This window comes from Salvelinus sp. IW2-2015, linkage group LG19 (genome assembly GCF_002910315.2).
Source record: "Salvelinus sp. IW2-2015 linkage group LG19, ASM291031v2, whole genome shotgun sequence".
Lineage (NCBI taxonomy): Eukaryota > Metazoa > Chordata > Actinopteri > Salmoniformes > Salmonidae > Salvelinus > Salvelinus sp. IW2-2015.
Genome location: NC_036859.1, coordinates 3,538,163 through 3,554,109, shown reverse-complemented (window position 1 = coordinate 3,554,109; position 15,947 = coordinate 3,538,163). Strand labels below are relative to the sequence as shown.

Below are 15,947 nucleotides of genomic sequence, written 5' to 3'. Positions count from 1 at the left end.
AATATAAAGAATTTGAAATTATTTATACTTTTACTTTTACTTTTGATACTTAAGTATATTTTAGCAATTATATATACTTTTGATACTTAAGTATATTTAAAACCGAATACTTTTAGACTTTTACTCAAGTAGTATTTTACTGGCTGACTTTCACTTTTACTTGTGTAACTTTCTATTAATTAAGGTATCTATACTTTTACTAAAGTATGACGATTGGGTACCTTTCCCACCACTGTTAAAAACTCAGTAGAGATCTCCAGTCTAGTTATAATCTCATGATGTGCCAATTTTTAATTTAATTCAGAGACAAGGGATCAACTTTAGGTTTATGTATGGTATCGGATTATGGTCATGTAAAATCAATCCGTTCCTCCAATCCTCGCCTCCCCCTCTTATTTTCCATTGAATGATGGAACCGTCTGTCTGTCAGTGCTCGCCTCTTTGTTCAAACCKATTCAGCTCCTCACCCGCAGCCTCGCCACCGGCGTACAGGGAGTGAGTACCTGCGCCAAGCGTCTATCACGATTTAGATCAGATATCTCCAAATTGGACATGAGGCAGATGCTGAATATTAGTCGTGGAGCAGACAATTGACCAATATGCTGAAGGTGTAGCACGTTTAATCTTTTTTTGCTCAMTTACCGGTTATTTTTCTTTGCTGTTTCACCCATTCGACTCATCGCTGACAGTCAGACGATACGATTGGAGCATCGGGGTAGGCTACGTTTAAAACACCTGCACAAAAGCGCAACGTACGGCTCTGACGTTCCTGCGGAATTTGTAAAAACTTCTTTCAGGTAAGATTGAACATATTAATTGTCTGTGAATTGTCTACTTTTTCATTTGTTTGATATAGGATTTGTGGTTATTTAACCCTGTCTGAACAAAATTGGGTAATAGCTTGCATGCAGACTGGTGCATCAGCGGCGCCTGGACACAAGGGGATGGAATTGATGCATCTTGCTCTGTAAGCCTTTCTTGGCCAACCTACCAAGCAAAGATTTCAGCCAAAGTATAAGTACTTTCAGGTGCTCCAACAGGAACATTACATAGACAGGTCCTGCTTTGCATAGACACCAGCGGGGCATAATAAGGACTTTTAACAGGGCTTTTGTATGGACATGTTATGCATTTTTGTATAAGGAGTAGGCTACTTTCATGCGTTCTACCAGGAAAATGACATAGCAGGGTCCTGCTTTCCTTATAAGCAGCATATGGTATAATAAATGACTTTAAAATGACTTTTGTATGGACATGTTATGCATTTTCGAAGCTATTATTTCAGGTCTTCCTTCTGACCTTTGTTGAATACCATGCATGACAGATGTGGTCATCTATAAGCCAATCAATGATGATCACCATGACTACCTCTACATCTGCTCGTGCACACCGCCCTCACTAAGCTTGCAGCAGCTTCTTCTTGTGATCTTCCGAATGATTTAGATCCGAGCTTTTCATTTTATGACCCGTGCGTCCCCCAAAACGGCTTCTTCTAACCGCAGGATCTCCGGGCTCGTCTCAGGGGTTTCTCTCATACAGGAGACTCGGAGGGAAATACACTTTCTCTGGAGGGGCCAAATGGGAGACACAACTCTCTAATGCCGCAGGCTACCATTAATGTGTAAGAGGGATTTATGGCAATGGCTTGCATTTTCATTTGTGGCATTTAAAGAGCGTCCTCAATATATAATGGTCCTCGAGTTAATGTTGTGTGTGTGTGGAAGAAATAAGAGAGAGGGAGAGTGAGTGAGAGTGCGAGTTAGTGAGAGAGAGAGAGAGTGAGAGAGAGAGAGACAGATAAAGTGAGAGGGGAAACAAAAGAGAGAAAAAAGAGGGATAGAGAAAGGGATCGTTTGGCAGACAGCTGTTGGAACATAGATCAGTGATCAGAACACCTACACAGCTGTCATGTTCTCCATTATGCATAAAGGTCCCACCCACATAACCTCTCAAGGGCCAATCAGAGGTGTGGCTGTCTGTAACCCCAATAGCCTGGCCTGGGCATGACATCAGAGATACAGGCGATAAGAGAGATAAAGGACAATGTTAGCACTGGTTCTGTCTCTCTGCCAACATTCTCCATTCTCTGTGGCATGCAGAATATTTGTCCATTTCAAATGTACTTTATGCCTTGTAATCTGCTCATGTGATACATAAGAGGCAAAGAAACAGGGTAAAAATATTAGCAGCGTCAGAATGATGGAAACCATTGTGGATAAAAGTACAAACATTCCTGCATAGTGGTCACTAATTATATAGTCCTACTCCAAAGACTCCAAAGCACTAAAGTATATCCCCTTCAGCTAGGCATGTTTCACACTGGCGCTTAATGCTCTAAAAGTCTTGACCATACAGTAGAGCTTGTTAAACCGACAAACACATGAACATGTCCCAATCACGTTGTCTTAGGAAGCGGAGCTGTTTTAGTCACCTTGACATGAGGTCTATTGTGTGAGATTGTCTGAGTGGCCTAAGCCTTGTCTATCTATTCATTATTCTAGTCTTGAGCAGTGGTTTCCAACCTTTTTATCTGCCCGGAGTACCCCTGAAGTACCCCCTCGTGTCCAATTGACCAGTAGTCCTATGGTCTCATACATCTTCTCAAGTACCCCATGTAGATAGGCCAAGTACCCCCAGTGGTCCTAGTACCCCTGGTTGGGAACCAGTGGCCTAGAGTATGAAGTAGACAGACTCTTTTTGATAGGCCTTGTAAAGAAGAGAGTTTAGCATGGCGAGGTTAACTAGCTTTTCCAATACAGAGTTTGGGCTGATGCCATTGTGAAACCACAAGGAGAGATGGGGGGGAGGGAGGGAGCGAGATAGCCGAGAGAGATGAGACATAAGCAGGCAGAGAGATGGAAGTAAATAATGAAAGAGGGAGGAGAAAGAGAGGAGCGAGAGAGAAGAAACRGAGGGACAGAGAGAGTAACTGAGACAGAGCCAGGGAGAACGAGGACCTTACCAGCCAGACTGAAACTTCTCCAGTGGCCCCCATRCATTTTTCATTCTGTCTGGGTGCGTGCGGCAGAGTTCACTCCTGGGTTTCCTAGACCACCGCCAGACCTCCCTCACACCCTCATCAGATCAGAGACAGGCTGCATGCCTCCCCTGGGAGGAGARGATGGGAGGAGCCGACCTGCTGAAGGAGAAATAAAGAAGTGTGCTAGGCTAGCCAAATCTACTGGCAGGCTGGTTAACCACGGCATGGGCCAGATGTCATTACTATGCARCCTACTGTATGCCAGTGTAACCTTTACAAGTGTTTGTGCAGCCAGCTCCCACTACCCCACAGCTAATTGTGGCTAGGCTTGTGGCTAGAAATATTGGTCATTTTTCACAATAGGGAAATTCCCCAAGATGAATAATTCCCAAGAAAATTCCCAAAGCTATACGTGGACCATAGGCCAGAATCACTGATTTGTGTTGGAAAATGCGAATACGGACCTATGGCATCTCAGAAATAGCCTTAGGTCTATAATGTTGAAGATATTCTTCAGAACCACTGAGCACAGGCGGAAAGGGTCCACTGAGCACAATCAGGAAGGGCTGTTTGGATAGAGAAGGGCTGAACTGGCAACGTGTCTCTGAACTGGCAACATGTTGATTTTAGTTGCCAATATGTGCAGAAAATGTCAGTGTCAGCACACCCTGGAAACTAATATATTTCAGGTGCCTGGAGAGGATATGAAATGATTAACTATCTAAGAGACTGCAGTTTCTCTATTCAGTTGCCAGTTTGGACGTTTTTCAGTGGCCAGAAGGTTGTGGTTTATGATAATCGACAGCTAGATGTTATTTTCAGACACGGAGCCTGTTACTGTGAACTGTGTGGTATGAAACTGCTACACGTTAGYGGTGGATGGGAGTTAAACTATACAGTGTGAAGTGATTTGACTTGTTCTTGACAAAAGTGCTATGGTAATCACTATTATAAGGGCTTTGGGGGTGTGTGTTCTAAATGTGTGTTGTTATTGTGTTACTAACTATTTCATAATTGGGTTTTTAATGTTGTGCTTGCTAAGCATTGTGCAAATGCAACAATAATGGGGGATTAGTCCCTTGCTGGAATCGAACCCGCAACCTTTGACACACTAAGAACTGTACCAAAAGCCCAGAGGATTGGTACTGTAGAGTTGTGAAGTGGCAACTTAATCATGTGGTCATTGTGACACAAACAACAGGGGAATAGGCCACTTTTTTGTCTTATCTTGTTTATTGGGCAGGTTTTAACCTGGACAGTTCCATTGTGACATATTCAAGTAAACCTACCATRGAAATGTAGGCTATGATGCAGTATCTTTATTTAATTTTTTATCTACTACACATGCATGCAGATATTGTGTCTTATATGGAAAACTGAAGGCATCTCTACCTGTGAGGGGTTTACCTGGTATTTACCTTTTAGATTGTATGTGGTGCATATTGTGCTTGGATTTGGCTTTGCTACCATTTCGTATGCTTTTTTTTAAAGAAGAAAAGCATTGTGGCTACCATTGTGTGAACCCATTATGTTCTGTATGCAATACGATTGAATCGGACTGAAAATACAGTTTTGAGTGAAAGATTTATTTCCTCCATTTTGGCAGATGTTAATCTTTGAGCTCCCGTGTATTGCTGACGTACACCTCACTCTGCCTTGAATTTGAACAATTTCAAGAATAGGGGTGGGAGAGATATTTTCCACCTCAGATTCTCTCTCTCTCTCCGTTTCCCCTGCTGTGAAGTCTCCAATGACGAGCAACCCAGAGGGGGACGGATCGAGCCATCAATCAAGTTTACTATTTGCACCCTGGGATGGACTGACCCCCCCCTCCAAACCAATCACCACAGGCCTGGATAAGACCACTGCACCACGGCTAAAAGGTTCTCACACCAAGAGAACGGCCTCTCTCTTTGTTTCTTGTCAGCGGAGAGCCTCCTTTCTCTGGTATTGACTGGTAGCAGATGCTGAAGGTCATGCTATCATGTTTAGTATTCCTGTTTGAGCTGCTCCAGAGCAAGCTTTTTGACACATCTCCCGATGGCTCCACATTGGTTGGAGCTTCTCAGCTGGTTGGCTCTTGCGAAACCAGAGTTGAAGGATGATCCCGACATGAGCTACAGTACGTACACTCCGTATAAGACAGAACTTGAAGTCGCTTTGGATAAAGGCTACATGACCGTATTATCATGTTATTGACCCTTGTGTTACTCGGTATACTGGTTGCCAGAAGACTCCATATGACCTCCATATGACCTCCATATGACCTCCATATGAYCTCCATATGACCTCCAAAAACKAAGTGCTACTCCCCAGGGTCTAGTCACATCCTAGTGTCCAATGATGATTGAATTTTGTCATCGGTGTTATTTCTTAGGGGAGTAAAGAAGTCCATGACGACAACTTTCATGCACATTCAATACATGACGTTTATTACCGACACGCCGTTGCTCAGACCAAGGCTATATCTGCAATAAATGTTAGTATGTGGTAAAACTCTTCTTTTTTTTTTATGCACCTAGTTTATATTCTGTGGACTGAGCACCTCTTCTGCGGGTCATTAAACATGTAAACTCCTGGATGAAGTGGCAGCCATTGAAATGGAAGTAGTTTATCTCTGTGGCGCCAGCACCTCTTAGCCTGAATGTATCACTTCTTTTTACAGTTTGATGGCCACTTCTCTGGCCATGGCTATGTCTGAAATGGCACCCTATTCTCTATATTACTACAAAAATAGTGCACTATATCAGGAATAGGGTGCCATTTCGGATGCACCCCATCTCTCCCAGTGGGTGGATTGAAGTCGAAGGGATAGAKCCTATCGGATCCGTGCTATAGCCGACACCCGCATAGTGGTTGTTTTGGCGTGTCGGAGGTGGAACTGCGTAAGAGCTGTCAAATCCACAAGCGGCTCCTTGTGTTACTGTCGCCGATTTTTGACAAATGCCATGCGACCGCTTTAGAAGTTCATCATACAGCTGCGTTACAAGTCCAAACACTCAACTGCGTATTATTCTATTGTCTACACCTCGATTAGACTGAGGCTATAATTCCTCCATCCAAATGAACATGAAAACGGACATTATTTCTATCATCGATAGACTTAAACTTTCTATCGCCGTTTGAACTTTAACCCTGTATGGATAATAAGGGAGTGGTTTGTGACACACAAGAGCAGCCGCTCACCACTTTGTCAGCTCATACTGCAGTTCCACTTCCAACACCGCCAAAACATCCGCTATGCGGATGTCGGCCAACGTAGGTTATTAACTCTCGATCTGATTGAATCTAGGCCAAAGCCACTGCCCATGCACCTGATCCCTTCAACCTGATGTTACCAGCCACATTGACCTCTCACCTATAGCCGTTCACCTCTGACCCCTACCAGACATACAGCTGGAGTAACGGACCCGGCGCAGGCGTCTTAACAGCCCCTAGCTACAGTTGAAGTCGGAAGTTTACATACACCTTAGCCAAATACATTTAAACTCCGTTTTTCACAATTCCTGACATTTAATCTGAGTAAAAATTCCCTGTCTTAGGTCAGTTAGGATCACCACTTTATTTTAAGAATGTGAAATGTCAGAATAATAGTAGAGTGATTTATTTCAGCTTGTATTTCTTTCATCACATTCCCAGTGGGTCAGAAGTTTACATACACTCAATTAGTATTTGGTAGCATTGCCTTTAAATTGTTTCACTTGGGTCAAACGTTTTGGGTAGCCTTCCACAAGCTTCCCAAAATAAGTTGGGTGAATTTTGGCCCATTCCTCCTGACAGAGCTGGTGTAACTGAGTCAGGTTTGTAGGCCTCCTTGCACGCACATGCTTTTTCAGGTCTGGGCCCACAAATTTTCTATAGGTGGAGGTCAGGTCTTTGTGATGGCCACTCCAATACCTTGACTTTGCTGTCCTTAAGCATTTTGCCACAACTTTGGAAGTATGCTTGGGGTCAATTGTCCATTTGGAAGACCCATTTGCGACCAAGCTTTAACTTCCTGACTGATGTCTTGAGATGTTGCTTCAATATATCAACATAATTTTCTCCCTCATGATACCATCTATTTTGTGAAGTGCCAGTCCCCTGCAGCAAAGCACCCACAACATGATGATGCCACCCCCGTGCTTCACAGTTGGGGTGGTGTTCTTCGGCTTGCAAGCTTCCCCCTTTTTTCTCCAAACATAACGATGGTTATTTATGGCCAAACTTTATATTTTTGTGTATCAAGACATAGGGCATTTCTCAAAAAGTACGATCTTTGTCCCCATGTGCAGTTGCAAACTGTAATCTGGCTTTTTTATGGCGGTTTTGGAGCGTGGCTTCTTCTTGCTGAGCGGCCTTTCAGGTTATGTCGATATAGGACTCGTTTTACTGTGGATATAGATACTTTTGTACCTGTTTCTCCAGCATCTTCACAAGGTCCTTTGCTGTTGTTCTGGATTGATTTGCACTTTTCGCACAAAGTACGTTCATCTCTAGGAGACAGAACGCATCTCCTTCCTGAGCGGTATGACGGCTGCGTGGTCCCATGGTGTTTATACTTGCGTACTATTGTTTGTACAGATGAATGTGGTACCTTCAGGCGTTTGGAAATTGCTCCCAAGGATGAACCAGACTTGTGGAGGTCTACAATTTTTTTTCTGAGGTCTTGCTAATTTCTTTTGACTTCCCATGATGTCAAGCAAAGAGGCACTGAGTTTGAAAGTAGGCCTTGAAATGCACCACAAGTAACACTCCATTGACTCAAATGTTGTCAATTAGCCTATCAGAAGCTTCTAAAGCCATGACATATTTTCTGGAATTTTCCAAGCTGTTTAAGGCACAGTCAACTTAGTGTATGTTAAACTTCCGACTTCAACTGTAATCTGCTGCTATTCATGATATGTACTGTTCGCTTCTGTCAGTCCTCTCTCTCTCTCTATCACCATCTCTCGCACAACAGGTTTACAAAGTTGTTTACACTTTGCTTTTTAACACAGTAAATGCCAGTAGTTGGTTATTGAGCTGCGTTGAATTGAGTGCATTTTTGCATCTGTCTTCGCTGACAGCCCCCTGCTGTCAGTGTGAAGACACACACACACACAACACCACACACACACACACACACACACACACACACAACACAACACCCACCACACCGACACACACACACACCACACACACACACACCTGCAATGAAAGTCTCCACTTATAAATGAAATGTTAATAGTTCCGTTTTTGATAAATATGATAATATATAATATATTATTCAACATACTTATCAAATAAGTATTGCTATATAAAGCTAAAATATAGCATAACTGAGCACAGTGCTTCTACGTGACTTATGTGCATCACCCTGGTGTGGCTTTACTCCGGTGCTGCGTACCTTGAGAGGATACAAAGGCATACTGGTATAGAGCCCCCTGTGGGAGCTATACCACTGCAACGGGACGATTAGCATTTCATGTATCAGTGGAAGACTTTCATGCAGTGTGTGTGTGTGTCGTGTGTGTGTGTGTGTGTGTGTGTGTGTGTGGGTGTGTGTGTGTGTGTGTGTGTGTGTGTGTGTGTGTGTGGTGTGTGTGTGTGTGTGTGTGTGTGTGTGTGGTGTGTGTGTGTGTGTGTGTGTGTGTGTGTGTGTGGTGTGTTGGTTGTCTACACTGACAGCAGGGGGCTGTCAGCGAAGACAGATGCAAAATGCACTCAATCAACGCAGCTCAATCAACCAACGTACTGGCTTTATGTGTTAAAAAGCAAGTGTAACCAACTTTGTATATATATGTATGTGTATGTGATCAATATGGTATTGTATCTGTAGGCATTGCGTAATGTGATAACGCTGTAATTAGGCTACTGCTCCTCAGTAATGATATGAAGCATTATAATTCTTGAATGACCTCAGAGTCATTAGACGTGGCTGTCTTTGCACCACCTTCTAGACAGATGAGATTACTGTATCTCTGTCTCTGGCATGCAGCGAGGCCAAATCTTAGCCTTTCATTAGAACCTCATCTCATAAGCTCGGTGACAAGAGGATGTTGCAGGTCAGTGGTCTCATTCCCTTCCCCCACTTAAGATGTAAGGAGACAGAGTGAGAGGGTTATGGTCTTTGTTTGGGTAGCAATAATAATAATACATTTTATTTGTAGAGCCATATGGTTGTATAGACTAACAGCAAGGTAAATATAGTAGTCCCATTCAGTCCCCCCACTTAAGATGTTAGAACATGGGAGACAGAAAGAGGGGTTTGGACGGCTGGTAAGCTGTTACAGTATGGTTAGTACAGTATGATTGAGTAGACTTACTGTAGATGGCTTGATCAACCACCATCTGTCATGCTTATGTTCTGGGCGGTAACCTCAATATTGTGGGGCTTACCGCTGCATGGTCCCAGGCTATTTGCTCCAATAATCATCAAGCCCAATGGAAATCATCGCTTATGTGACCTACTTGTGATTGATGCCATTTTAAAGATAAACGGCGTTGTGTTTCACTGCCTAGGTGCGATGTCTTCTTTTCCACATCCGTTTGGCAGTCATTTTGCATCTACAAGGTGCTACCTAGAACCTAAAAAGGTTATTTGGCTGTCCCCATAGGAGAACCCTTTTCGGTTCCATGTAGAACCTGTTCCATAGAGGGCTCTACGTGGAACCCAAAAGGATTCTACCTGGAATCAAAAAGGGTTCTCCTATGGGGACAGCTGGAGAACGTTTTTTGGAACCCTTTTTTTCTGAGAGAGCATTTGTAATTATATTTGTCTAACTCTCTCTCTTTGTCCTAAACCTTAATTCATTGTCTTATCCTTCCTCGCTCCTTCTCTCCTCTTTTCTCTCACAAATATGGATATATAATTAGTGTGTAAATAGTATTTTTGTTGTCTCTTGGTCTCTTTCCTATACGTCATTATTTTATTTCTTAGTATTTTATTTAATGTAATATCTTATGTTGTTATTTGTATATGACTGCTCTGTACTTTGTCATGTATTTGATATGTTTTATGTGGACACCAGGAAGAGTAGCTGTTACATGTGCAGTAGCTAAWRGGGATCCTATTAAACTAAACCCTCCCTCCATCATATCAGAAGCCTTGTACATTTTTTCATTCTCTGATTCCTTTCCTCTCTGATTCCTCTACTCTCCTCTCCTTTCCTCTCAGCCTGGTCTCAGAGCCATACGAAACGTACTCTCCGTATTTCTGAGCACCTCCAAGGCGTATGATGCCTACAAATGGTCTAGTTACTTTAGACAGAAACAAAAGTAGGGAGGTTGGTCGGGGAGGATGGGTGGTCGTAATCCGCGACCATCTAGCAATCCAAATGTTGCATGTTCGAGTCACGTTGGGGACAACTGTAGCATTTTAGCTAACCCCTTCCCCTAACCCTTATTCTAAACTTAACCCAATTCACCTAACCTTTGTCGTTTTAGTTCCCCCAACTTTTCAAGTAAATTATCGTAACCTTTGTTGTTAGTTCACCTCACCATCAACGTAAATTCTCCATTGTTGTTACAATGCAACAAACAAGCTGGTCTCAGAGAAAGACATATAATACTATACGTCCTCCAAGACATATGATAACTTACATCATCCAATTCATATGCTATTGTAATGGCCAGGTAAGATGTATATACTACTATATCCTCTAATTCGTATGCTATTTGTATGGCCAGGGTAAGATGTATAATACTATATATTCTAATGTATGCTATTGTATGACCAGGTAAGATGTATAAATACTATATATTCCAATTTGTATGTGATATTGTATGGCCAGGTAAAGAGTAAATACTATATATTCTAAATTCGTATGATATTGTATGACCAGGTAAGATGTATAATACTATATATCTCTAATTCGTATGATATTGTATGGCCAGGTAAGAGTTATAATACTATAATTCTAATTCGTATGATATTGTATGGCAGGTAAGAGTGTATAATACTATAATATTCTAATTCGTATGCTATTGTATGGGCGAGGTAAGATGTATAATACTATATATTCTAATTCGTATGCTATTTGTATGGCCGACGGTAATAAGATGGTTACATAGCACGCAGTTACCTCACACAACATCTTGCGCAAGCGGATAAACATTGAATGAATGAGTAAGAGCTTGATATATAATGCTAATTCAGGACGTTATGCCCCTATTATTTACAGTATTACATCACTTACATGACCATGGCATAAGATGTGGCTTGCATGCTCTCCAAGACCACATATCAGGAAAAACGCTAATACTATCATACTCATCCCAATTCTAATTCGATTCCTGCTAATGTGTATCACACGGCACATGGTGTAACGCTCCACTGTACTTAATATGAATCATACTCACAGGCTGCATAATTCTAAAGATACAAATTTATAACTAATTACTCCGTAATTACAAGTGATTTTACATGTAATTAATGGAAGGGCAAGAAAGCATACATCCACACACGCCCCGGGGCCTATTCTACTTGCTCTTGTCCTATTACATGTTTACTCTGTCACATGCGCTAAGATGCTTTGATGTATATTGTATATTATATACGATTAAACCCATCAAAGGCGTTGGAGTATGCATGACCAATATATTGGAGCACGTTGTGGTGTGTGCCTGTGTAGCGTGCGTATAGAGCCGTCTGAGCACTATCGGAGTCGCAGAGTTGAGCAGGCGACCCTTGCCCTTCACTGCAGGAACGCGCGCAGAGTGCGGCCAATGGGCACAGAAATCCGGAGGCAGCGAGAAGCATTAGTATCAAGGCAATACTCGCGCAAGTCCCTATCCAGGCTGCAACTGATCTCCGTCACTGATTACTGCCAACTCGCGCTGTTGCTGGGCTCCCTGCCGGTGCCACTTAAACCCTACAACTCATCCAGAAGCCGCAGCCCGTCTGGTGTTCAACTTTCCCAAGTTCTCTCACGCTCACCCCGTCTCTCCGCCTCTCTCCACTGGCTTCCAGTTGAAGCTCGCATCCGCTACAAGACCATGGTGCTTGCCTACGAGCTGTGAGGGGAACGGCACCTCCGTACCTTCAGGCTCTGATCAGGCCCTACACCCAAACAAGGGCACTGGTTCATCCACCTCTGGCCTGCTCGCCTCCCTACCTCTGAGGAAGTACAGTCCCGCTCAGCCCAGTCAAAACTGTTCGCTGCTCTGGCACCCCAATGGTGGAACAAACTCCCTCACGACGCCAGGTCAGCGGAGTCAATCACCACCTTCCGGAGACACCTGAAACCCCACCTCTTTAAGGAATACCTAGGATAGGATAAAGTAATCCTTCTAACCCCCCCCCCCCCCCTTAAAAGAGTAGATGCACTATTGTAAAGTGGTTGTTCCACTGGATATCATAAGGTGAATGCACCAATTTGTAAGTCGCTCTGGATAAGAGCCTCTGCTAAATGACTTAAATGTAAATGTAAATAATACTATATATTCTAATTTGTATGCTATTGTATGACCAGGTAAGATGTATAATACTATATATCCTCAATTCGTATGATATTGTATGGCCAGGTAAGATGTATAATACTATATATTCTAATCGTATGATATTGTATGACCAGGTAAGATGTATAAAACTATATATTCTAATTCGTATGATATTGTATGACCAGGTAAGATGTATAATACTATATATCCTCTAATTCGTATGATATTGTATGGGCAGGTAAGATGTATAATACTATATATTCTAATTCGTATGCTATGTTATGGCGAGGTAAGATGTATAATACTATATATTCTAATTCGTATGCTATTGTATGGCCAGGTAAGATGTATAATACTATATATCCTCTAATTCGTATGCTATTGTATGGCCAGGTAAGATGTATATAACTATATATTCTAATTCGTATGCTATTGTATGGCCAGGTAAGATGTATAATACTATATATTCTAATTCGTATGCTATTGTATGGCCAGGTAAGATGTATAATACTATATATTCTAATTCGTATGCTATTGTATGGCCAGGTAAGATGTATAATACTATATAATTCTAATTCGGATCTATTGTATGGCCAGGTAAGATGTATAATACTATATATTCTAATTCGTATGATATTGTATGGCCAGGTAAGATGTATAATACATATATATCTAATTCGTATGCTTATGTATGGCCAGGTAAGATGTATAATACTATATATCCTCTAATTCGTCTATGATATTGTATGGCCAGGTAAGATGTATAATACTATATATTCGTATGATATTGGAAGACCCCTATTCCATTTATAATTTAACCTAACGTAACATAACATCATACTAAATGGAGTGTCACAGAATAATAAACATTTCCTTGAGACCACGTTGCTCCTCTCCTCTCCTCACAGCTGCATCCTATCTCTGCTACAGCAGAGGATTTCAGAGCCTCTCTCTTCTCATGAGTCCCACCAGCAGCATTTCATGAGTCATTAGCTGTTTTGAGTGTGATTATTCACCTGACATATTCGACACACAAGTGGAAAGTGTGTGTCACTAGGCAAACACACAGATCAAAATACCTTGGGGGTAGCAGGGAGAGAATAATCAAATCAAATCAAATGTATTTATATAGCCCTTCGTACATCAGCTGATATATCAAAGTGCTGTACAGAAACCCAGCCTAAAACCCCAAACAGCAAGCGATGCAGGTGTAGAAGCACGGTGGCTAGGAAAAACTCCCTAGAAAGGCCAAAACCTAGGAAGAAACCTAGAGAGGAACCAGGCTATGAGGGGTGGCCAGAAAAATGCCTGATTCAGCTCAATTACCTTTCCTGGTGTTCAGATCTTCAGATGAGGATTTGGGTTGGGCGGGTGGAGGGGAGTTTTAGTCGGGTAGCTACTTCTGATAATGTCTTAAGTAATTACTGTGCAATTCTCTGTCTACTTCCTATTTCCTAGACAAATGTACCCATGACTTAGGTTTTTCTGTTGCTGAGTCATTTAGTCTTTCCTGTTATTATGTCACAATGCCATGCTGAGCCTATAGGGATAAAGAATGATGTTCTCACAGATGATAAATATTACCGAGCACGTGACCTTCTCAAGATTATGGCACAAACAATGTTCTGCTCCTAGAAGACAGAGTACAGCAATTAAAACCCATCCACAATGTCAAAGCACAAGACCACCTGTGAGGTACAGCCCCAGTCCACGCCGTATCATAGCAATGCGAATAGCATTATGCCAGGTTACCACCTGTGAGGTACAGCCCCAGTCCACGCCGTATCATAGCAATGCGAATAGCATTATGCCAGGTTACCACCTGTGAGGTACAGCCCCAGTCCACGCCGTATCATAGCAATGCGAATAGCATTATGCCAGGTTACCACCTGTGCCAGCCTGCCTGTCCATTTTCAAAGAGCTTTTAAATTTCAAATTGGCAGTTCGATTTGGCGTTATTTTACTAGTTGGTTTTAAAGTGGCCCTCGCCTCTCCTCTCTACCCCTCACTTAGTCTGTCCATCATTTGGAGCCCTCCGCCGCTCTGAAGGGGTAATTGTTTTTGTAAGACATGATTAAGGAGGAGGAAAGAGAGGAAAGTCATTTTCAGCTGCCAGGTCCCCAGCGAGAGAAAAAAACATGAAGCAACGTCTGACAGTTTTGCTTTATGAAACAGTTTCTCTTTATAAAACAGTGCTTTGCTCTATAAAAGCCAAACACTTACACACGCGCGCCCACGCACGCACACAGTCAAAATGACTGAACATTCCATTGTCGTCCTCTTCGTTTCTCTTCTTTCATCTCTTCCTAGATTGACACGTAATGAAATATCAAGGGAAGTTTAATAGTCTGTTGCATCAACTGGGGCCTGCAACTTTCCCCCAGGTCGTTGTTGGCAACGAAAGTGTGTCCTCTTAATTAACTCATGAAACACTATTGAACAGTTACTGACCTCCTTTTCCCAGGAGGCATTGAGACTTGCAGTGCCTTCACAAAGTATTCATACCCCCTTGACTAATTCCAAATGTTGTTGTTAAAGCGTGATACGCCATCCCATCTGGTTTGCGCTTAGTGGGACTATCATTTGTTTTTCAAGAGGACAATGACCCAACACACATCCAGGCTGTGTAAAGGCTATTTTACCAAGAAGGAGAGTGAGTAGGAGAGTGATGCATCAGATGACCTGGCCTCCACAATCCCCCGACCTCAACCAAATTGAGATGGTTTGGGATGGGTTGGAACGCAGAGTGAAGGAAAAGCAGCCAACAAATGCTCAGCATTTGTGGGAACTCCTTCAAGACTGTTGGAAAAGCATTCCAGGTGAAGCTGGTTGAATGCCAAGAGTGTGCAAAGCTGTCATGAAGGCAAAGCGTGACTATTTGAAGAATCTCAAATTATAAAATATATTTCCATTTGTGTTACAGTTTTTTGGTTACTACATGATACATTCTATATGTGTTATTTCATAGTTCTGATGTATTCACTATTATTCTACAATGTAGAAAATAGTAAAAATAAAGAAAAACCCTTGAATGAAAACCCTTTTCACTGGTCGTGTGCGTATTCACACCTCTGTGTCAATACATGTTAGAATCACATTTGGTAGGTGTGAGTCATTCTGGGCAAGTCTCTAAAAGCTTTGCACACCTGGATTGCACACTATAAACATTATCCTTTAAAAAATTATTTAAGCGCTGTCAAGTTRGTTGTTGATCATTGCTAGACAGACTTTCAGAAAGTTTTCAGACCCCTTAACTTTTTCCACATTTTGTTAAATTACAGCCTTATTCTAAAATGGATTACATAGTTTTTTCCCCTCATCAATCTACACACAATACCTCATAATGACAAAGGAAAAACGTTTTTTTTAAAACATGTTTGCCAATGTATTAAAAAATTTAAAACGTATCACATTTACATAAGTATTCAGACCCTCTACTCAGTACTTTGTTGAAGCACCTTTGGCAGTGATTACAGCCTCGAGTCTTCTTGGGTATGATGCTACAAGCTTGGCACACCTGTATTTGGGGAGTTTCTCCCATTCTGCTCTGCAGATCCTCTCAAAC

The 15,947-nt window shown here is 42.1% G+C and overlaps 1 protein-coding gene across 1 annotated transcript in view; it reads left to right on the top strand.

The window, feature by feature from the left end:
• The first annotated feature begins 449 nt into the window (after positions 1 to 449).
• The window catches only part of ncana (neurocan a), a 66,370-nt gene continuing 50,872 nt past the window's right edge, over positions 450 to 15,947 (top strand). Inside the window, exon 1 of the mRNA XM_024010062.3 lies at positions 450 to 797. The gene's annotated coding sequence lies outside the window, so the exon portion shown is untranslated. The remainder of the gene's footprint in view (positions 798 to 15,947) is intronic.